This window comes from Pteropus vampyrus, unplaced genomic scaffold (assembly GCF_000151845.1).
Source record: "Pteropus vampyrus isolate Shadow unplaced genomic scaffold, Pvam_2.0 Scaffold254, whole genome shotgun sequence".
Classification (NCBI taxonomy): domain Eukaryota; kingdom Metazoa; phylum Chordata; class Mammalia; order Chiroptera; family Pteropodidae; genus Pteropus; species Pteropus vampyrus.
In genome coordinates this window covers 1568342-1577362 of record NW_011889035.1, presented here as the reverse complement: position 1 = coordinate 1577362, position 9021 = coordinate 1568342, and the positions used below count along the sequence as shown (strand labels likewise).

General features: G+C 38.1%; 2 pseudogenes; one reads left to right on the top strand and one right to left on the bottom strand.

The window, feature by feature from the left end:
• LOC105301906 overlaps positions 1–9021 on the top strand; it is a 16377-nt pseudogene extending 7356 nt beyond the window's left edge.
• On the bottom strand, positions 11–129 carry LOC111729261 (annotated as a pseudogene).

The window sequence follows — 9021 nt, the reverse complement described above, 5'->3', positions numbered from 1 at the left end:
TATTATTTTATGCCTACAGCACCTGGTCTTCCTTGGTGGTCTCCCATCCAAGTACTAACCAGGCCTGACCCTGCTTAGCTTCCTAGATTAGACGGGATTGGGCTTGCTCAGGGTGGCATGGCTGTAGACTCCCCTACCCATATTATACCTGTCCCTAGGAATAATACATGTGCTGCTCTAACCGGTTCCATAATTAAATAAGTGGACATACCTGCAACTAAAACAGAGGGGACCAACACAAAAAAAATCTGACCTGGAGACCCTCATCTACCCTTGGCTATCGATCCTGAGCCTGGGATCCACCCTCAGGTACCTTCGGCACACTTCCACGGGGACTTGAAGTCAGGGGCCATCCCTGACCTTCTTGTTATAGCTCCTGAGTATGCTCCCACATCATATCACTCAATTTGGGAAATGCATGTGAGGGTGAGAGCAGGACTGCTTTATGCATTAGACACAGTAAGCACAGTGCCTAAGACCCACAATACTTTTGGGAGTACTTGAAAGAAAATGTTTTAATTTCTTTTAAAATCAGAAGAGAAAGAAATTTTTAGGTAGAAGAAAATGATTTAATATAATACAAATATATTCATTTTTTATTTTGTTGAGGTTAGTAAATTACTTTTTATTTAAGTATAGTTGGTATATAATATGATATCAGTTATATTAATTTCAGGTATACATTATAGTGATTGGACATTTTTATGCCCTACAATATGATTACCCCATTAATTCTACTAATCATCTGTCACTGTGAAAACTTACCACAATATTATTGATTTTATTCTCTTTCACCTTGTTTTAACTCATTCTTCCATCCCCTCTCTTCTGGTAACTATCCCTTTGGGCTCTGTTTCTATGAATGAATAAAGAACTTGTGGTATAGATATATAGTGAAATATTACACCGCGATAAAAAAGAATGAAATTTTGCCATTCACGGCAACATGGGTGCACCTAGAAGATATTATGCTAAGTGAATTAAGTCAGACAGAGAAAGATAAATACTGTACAGTTTCATTTATATGTGGTATCTAAAATATATTCATTTTCACACCACTAAGTCGTAAGATATAACTTTTAATATTGTTTTAATTAAAGAAGGTACCCACCAAGGTAAAAGTACTTAGGACCAAAGAAAGCAATAATCCACCCTGTGGTCTCTGGGTTGGGACTTCCTGCTGGATGTGGATCGATTTTCCCAGGGAAAGGGAAAGAAAACATTTGGGCGAGGAAAGTGCAAACCTAATAGCTAGAGAAGTAGGGAGGAACTAGGGAAGAAAGAAGCTTTCCATTGTAACCATTTTTCCTCTATTGTATTTTGTACATATGTAAGTAATATTAAATCCTTTTCTGGAGCACAATGGGAGTGTGTGTAGATATACCTCTGATACACCTCTGCAGCACAGAATAGTCAATGCTACTATGTTCAGGTCTCCAGAAGGAGTTAATTGACTTTTAAAGCATCTACTACAGACCAGGAGACAGATAATATGTTTGGAAAAATTTCCATTACAGTGGTTAAATAGTTAACATGTAGTGCGTAATAGGAATTTTTCCTTCTCTGGCCATTCTAACATATTTCTCACAATTTATTAAAAAAAAAAAGAGAGAGAGCAAGATTGTTCATGTTACAGATTAAAGAAGACTAAAGAGGCACGACAGCCAAATCGATGAATTATCCTGACCTAAGTGTACTCTGGACAAGAAAAAAAAATTACTTTAAAGGACATTTGGGGACAATTGTGGAATTAAATATGGAATGTAGTTTAGACAATCGTGTTTTATCCTTGTTAATTTTGTGATTGTGTTGTTATAGAGGAGAATAGGAAGATATTCTTGTTCTTAACAAATGCACACTAAAATATTAGGGGATTAAAGGGCTTGATGTTTACAACTTCTTTAAAATGGGTCAGAAGAATATATATGTAATGAGAGAAAATGATAAAGCAAATATTTCAAAATGTTAACCAGTGCATCTTGGTGAAAAGTTCTTTGTGCTAGTCTTGTAACTTTTCTGTAAATGTGATATATTTCAAAATAAAAGTTAAAAAATAAGACTATTCAAAATTAATCCAGTAAGTATTGTTGAAATAGGGTCCAAAGAAGACAACACCATTGATGAACTAATTTCACAAGTATTTTACTATCTATACTTGTGCCTAGGGAATTAATTTGGTACAAGTAGGAACCATGGATACTGAACGAATTAGTTGATCTGAACATGTCTGCACTTACAGGTTGTCATTATTTACAGGTTTTCCTAATAAAAATCATTAAAAAATTTAAGATACAGCTACTGGACCAAATAACTGAAAAACTGATTTTACAGCTGACTTGCAGAATGAGTTAAGTCTTTTAATTGTATTTTTCCTCATTGATAAAATTCACATACCAATGCTTGGGACCATAGTCGGAATGAAATATGTTTTCAATGAGTGAATACTGTATTTTCTTATTGAACTATGCTAGTCTAGGTTCTCTCCAAAATAGAATCTGAGATAAGGGCTTGAATACAGGAAAATTATTTTGGGAAATGATTGCAAGGAATGGTAGAGAGGGACTGTGAAGAGTGTAACATGGAAGGATGAAGTCAAACTAAGGATGCACTATCAAGCTGATCACCACTGTGAGGTAAGATACTTGGTCCTATGAGGACCCTCTGTGAAGCCACAGAATGCGTCTCAAAATCACCTGCCCAATGGATGGAAGGAGGAATACTTATCCACCATTTTCCACCCCATACTGGCCAAAGGTTGCCTCTACTATGTGTTAGCTACCTCACACTTTGAGAATTGTTCCTGTGTCAGAATGGCTGAGCAGATGTGAGTATCCTGCTACAGCAAGAAAGCCCTGGGACAGAAGTGAGACATATACAGTGCAGCTGAGGTTACACTGTGTACAGCTGGTCATCACAGCAAAGGTTGGAGTTAAAACGTAGGCTGAGGAGAATGTGAAGGGTGACACAAGACAAGAGTTGTTTAGGATTAGCAACATCACGAGCTAGCATATGCACATGAAGTAATTTGACACAAGTTCAAAAGTACAAAATATGAAAAAACACTTGTATTAAATTTATTTTTCTAAAATTTGTCCACCAGACATTCTTATGATAACTAATTATCCAATTTTTATTACATGCCAAACACTGCATCATTATTGTTACTTCATTTAATCCTCAAAACAACCCCGAGAAGCAGCCATATCTCCATAGTTCTCTTACTGGGGCAGTTTGTCCTCCAGGAGACATTTGGCAGGATCTAGGGACATTTTTGGTTCTCGCAATTAGAGAAGATGATACTAGCACCCAGTGTGCAGAGGTCAGGGATACTGGTAAACATCCTATAATACATTGGATAGTCCCCCACAATGTGAATTTTCTGGCCCCAAAAATGTGAATAGTGCCAAGATTGAGAAATCCTGCCATATCGTTATCCTGTCTTAGAACTGAAGAAACTGAAGCCAAAGGAAATTAAGTACAGGAGGAAAAAAAAAATGGCATAGATAATAGAGGCTCTGTTCATCCCTCTGGAGATCAAACTAAAGTTGCGATGGGAACAAGGTGCAGCAGCAAGGAAAAATCGCCTGGGATGAACAAGTCATATAACTAGGCAGAAATCCAAGAAATCACCCTGCAACGGCAGCAGGTAGGATGGGGCAAGGACGCGGGGTTGTCCAGTCTTGAGCAGCTGAGTGGTCGTGGCAGTGGTAGTGGTAGTGGCAGACTCCTCTTAAAGGTGCCACGTTCACAAGCGGGTTTTCGCGGTGACAGACCTGCTCACTCTGAGCACCAGTGCCGATTCGGCTGCGCCCAGGGGGCACCAGAGACTTACGGGGAGATATTGTCGGAGTGAGGGCCAAGGCAAGACCCTCTCGGTACAGAAGTGCCGGCAGTATCCATTGTTCCCTGTTGAGCCCTCCCCTCTCCCAGTGCACAGACACAGCACCACCATAGCCGTGATGTCATCAAAGTGGATAACTAACATTGCTCCACCCAGAGAATTCCATGAAACCCTGCCTCCCCCAACTTGCAGCCCCACCCAAGACACATCCTGGTATATCCTCAGCGAGTCAGGTGCTCCTTGCTGAGACTCATACTGGAGGAGGCAGCTGGCCTCAGTTTCTGGTGTGGCCTTTTGGGGCAACTATAAGCACAGCATCTGTGGATTGCTTGCTGAATCTTAACAAGTGGCTCCAGAGGGTTAGAGGCTTGGGCTAAATTTGGCCTACAGCTGAACCCCTTTCAGGACTGTGCCACTAGATACCTACTTCACAAATCCACACTTACAATAAGACCGGGAGACATAGGAGCGTTGCTTAGTACATGGAAACAGACACAGAAAGACAGCCATAATGGGAAGACAAAGAATCAGAAGCCATTTGAGAGAACAGAACAGAGATCCAGATATAACGGAGTCAAGTAATCTAACAGATGCTGTAGGGAGCTAAAGCTCCCAAAATTCAAAAGAGTGCATGGATTATCTCGGGAGGCCTGCTTGCATAAAAAAAGGGGAAAAGGCTGCTTCTGTGGAATTCCAGGAAGAAGAAGATTAAATATAGACAAAGAGAGTGTCAAAGGGAGTGTCGAAGGGAGTGTCAAAGGAAGTGTCGATTGTACCTCGATATTCAGGATGTTACTTTAATTATGTTATCTTGGGATACACAAAGGAACAGATTATGTATAAAAAGAAGCATAAGAAATAAACTCGGAGAGACAGTTGTGAGATCTGTTCTCCCTCCTACACCCTGTCTGTCTTCTCTTTTTTCTCAGTCTCCGCTCCCCCATTCAGGTACCTGGTTTGACTTGGTCGGCTGGTTTCCGACAAGATGCAGAGTTCAAAACTCTGGTTATAAAGATGCTCAATGAACTTTTGAGAAGTGTAGGGAACTCCAACAAAGAGATAAAAATATAAAAATGGAAATGGAAATTATAAAAGGGAACTAGTCTGAAATGAAGAACATGTTATCTGAGATGAGAAGTATATTGAATGGAATAAACAAAGGAATAAACAAAGTGAATAAAGAAAAGGATCAAGTGCCTTTTCTAAAGGATGGGAAAGCCAAGGACGTGCAATCAGAACGGCAAGAGATAAGATGCCAAGACTATAAAAATAATTTAAGGAGCATATGGGACACTATTAAGGGTCCAAATATCTGTCTGATTGACATAACTGCGGAAAATCAAGATGTTGAACAGCCGTTTGAAGAAATAATGATGGAAAACTTTCCTAACTTGGTGAAGGAAATGGACATAAAACCCTAGGAAGCTCAGAGAACTCCAAAAATCAGGGATCCAAAGAGGCTCACACCAAGACACATCATAATTAAAATGCCAAAAGTTAAATACAAAGAAAGAATATTAAAAGCAGCAAGAGAAAAACAGTTACTTATAAGGGAAAACCCGTAAGACTCACAGCTGATTTCTCAAAAGAAACTATGCAGGACAGAAGGACTTGGCAAAAAGGATCTACAACCAAGAATAATTTATCCAGCAAAGCTATCATTTAGAGTTGAAGGACAGATAAAGAGCTTCCCAGACAAAAATAAGCTAAGGAAATTTATCACCACCAAGCCAATATTACAGGAAATGTTGGAGGGACTTCTTTAGGGAATAAAGAATGGTAACAACTACATTCCTATCAATAAGTACCCTAAATGGAAAAGAATCGAGTGCTCCAACCAAAAGATAGAGTGGCTGAAAGGATAAGAAAACAAGACCCCCACATATGAAAAAGAAAAGGATAGAAAAAAATATTGCTTTGATGGACTGAGAAGGTATTTAAGTCAGACAGAGAAAGATAAACCCTATATGATTTCACTTACATGCAGAATCTAAGGAATAAAAAGAACAAACTAATCAAAAACAGACTCACAAATATAGTGGACAATTTGGTGATGGACAGAGGGGAGGGGGATTTGGGAGGCTGGGAGAATGGGGTGAAGGGTTAAAGAAGTACAAATTAGTAGCTGAAGGATGGTCTTGGGGATGGAGGGCATGGGATAGGGTATGCAGTTAGCATTAAGATGTTGGCTAGGTGGAGGGTCAGAGGAGGAGGGAGCAATTGGGGGGATCATTTCATGAACTATATAGATGTCTAACCAATATACTGTATATTTAAAACTAATTAAAATTTAAAAAAAGGAAATTAAGTACATTTTCTTGGGTCAGATAGCTAGTAAGCGATGGAGTTGGCATCTCAACCCTGTCTTACTCTAAAGCCTATGTATACTCGTACCATGCTGTGCTGCCTACCTATTACAGAGAGTATTCTGCCTTTAAAAGTCACATGTGGAGGGCACAAGGTGACTGCTTTGTGTGTCATATCGTAATCATAACAGAGAGTTGAAAAATGCAGATAATGATTGAAAATAATTGATATTTCTGATTTATAATGAGCCAGTATTTGGAAAATTGAAAAAAAATTGATTGTTTCAAGTAACTTATACATATTCTCAGCCTTTCTTGTCACTCTAGTGCTATCTCATCGATATGAGTCAAATTTACCAGGAGGTGGTAAATTTAGAAAACATGGAGATAAAGATTATTCTTCTACTCAGAAGCACAGATTTTCAAAAGTAGTTTTCTTATCCAGATTCTGGTGCTAGATTGCAAATTCTTGTCTAGATTTTTATCTGCCTCTCCTTTCTAATCCCCAACTTTTGGATTCATTCATTTAAAATTTTTATGTTTTTTATTTGAGTGGTTTCACTGGCTGTCTCTGCCAAAGGCCATCATTACCTCTTGCACTTGTCAGCCCTCAAGGTTAATGATTTCTTGAGAACCTAAGAGTACTCTGATGGGGAATAAGTAGAAGGCAGAGCATAGCCTATTACACAGGACTGGGGCTCTATCTAGAGTAATGCAGATCACTTTGAAGGGAAGTGAATAGGACATGATATGGTGTGGACTTTATAGGTAGACTGATCTGAGCTGGAATCCCAGCTCTGCCACACAAGTTGTAACACTGTAGGTGAGTCACTTAAGTTTTCTAAGCTTCAATTTTCTCTATAAAATGAATCTTCATCTATAAAATGAAGACAGTAATGTTGGCCCCAGAGCCAGGCATTCTTTAGGTATTCATTAAACATTAGCTATTATATTTATTTAATTTTAGGGCCTCAAGTACAGAGAGTTAAATGAATCATATTCTTCATTGCACTGTACATGATTCTCATGGGTCTGTGCAAGTTCTATACTGTATTATATTTTGCTTTCCTTTTCACTTCGCCCATTCCCACTCCTGTTCTTCTCCTTTATATAGGTACTCAATTTATTATGTCTGTTGGTTACCCTTGGGTATATATGTTTATTTGAAAAAAATTAGTACATATCCAAGTACATATGCCCCTAATGTTTTAAAAATTAACGTGTTATTTTGCCAAAGTATAGATCTCAATCCTTTCTTGCTTTTTCTTCATTCAAAACAATTTGTTGAAGATCTATTCATGTTGCTGGATGTATCTCTAAGGCATCGTTTGTGACTGTTGGCCTAGTACTCCACTTTGTGCATCTACCACATTTATCTACTTATTGCCCCTCCTGACGGACTCTGAATAACTCTGATGAACTGTCTGTACTGTGTCTTTATAATTTTAGCACAAGCTTTTTGATAGATCCATGGTAATATTTAACAAAGTTCTACACATATTTATAATGAAAATAATCTTTGAAAACTAGGAATAGAGGGAGCTTCCTTAAAATGATAAACACTAAAAACCAGATATTTACAGCAAACATTGAATAAAATGGGGACATTTCAGAGATAGTCCCCTTAATATCAGGGGAAAGACAAGAATGCCAGCTATCACAGTAACTTTCAATAGTAGACAGAAAAAGACCAACATGATAAGAAAAAGAAATAAAAATAAGGGATGAAATGAAATTGTAATTATTTGTAGATAATATGATCAACTATATTCAAACTCAGTTAATCAAAAGCAGCTATAAGAACTGAGTTAAGCAAACTCAATAAATGATATCACCTTACAAAAATAATGATCATGTGTCTATACAGATAATTAATAAGGAAACATAGTGAAAACAAAATACATGGTATCTTGTTATCATGGTAGTAACAAAAACTATAAAATTTCCAAAATTAAATAATAAGACTTTTATAAAAAAAATTTAAATGTTATTAAAGGGCAGAAAGAGGGCCAGGACAACAAAACAACAGTACAAACAGCCCTTGGGCCTTGCGTAGGCTCCTCTGGCAGGGTTCGAGGAATTTTTCCGTGAACAGCTCTAAGAGGAGTATAGCCAAAAATAGTGGCTTTCTTCTCAGTACCAATATGAAGTGCGTACAGTTTTCAAACCTACACACCGATGTTCCCAAGAATTTGACCAAGCCTATGATAGCTATTTCAGATGACCCAGACACATTATGTAAGTGACTGTCAGTTTTGGAAAAAGGCCATGGCAAGGCTGTTTTGAACACTTTCAAATATTGTGCCAAGGAACTTGGTATCTTTATTAAAGTACGTGAAACTCCAAGGAAATCAGAGCAATTTACTCTCCTCAAATCAGTGCATATTTTCAAGAAGCACCGTGTTCAGTATGAAATGAGAACACTTTATAGATGTTTGGAGTTAGAACATCTAACTGGAAGTACAGCAGATGTCTACTTGGAATACGATCAAGGAAACTTACCTGAAGGAGTTGCCATGGAAGTTACAAAGACAAAATTAGAACGTTACCAGAACACATCAAGGAGCCAATCTGGGAAACAATGTCGGAAGAAAAAGAGGGAAGGAAGTTGTAAAGTCTCAGAGAGACAACTTTTGCCAGCTTTTGAAATGAGGGTGGGCCAGCCGCGCACATTGAAATGGAAAGCGCTTCCAATTGAGGCAATTTTGAGTTCATCTAGCTGCTGTGTTGAGTCCACATGTCCTGATCAGTTGAAAGCAGCGGATGGAACATTAATGATACAATGAACTATTGTGAAAGAACCACATTATACTTTATAAATGTCATCATTTCAGCTGATTTTAACAAATGTGAGTAAACCATTTTGACTGCTAT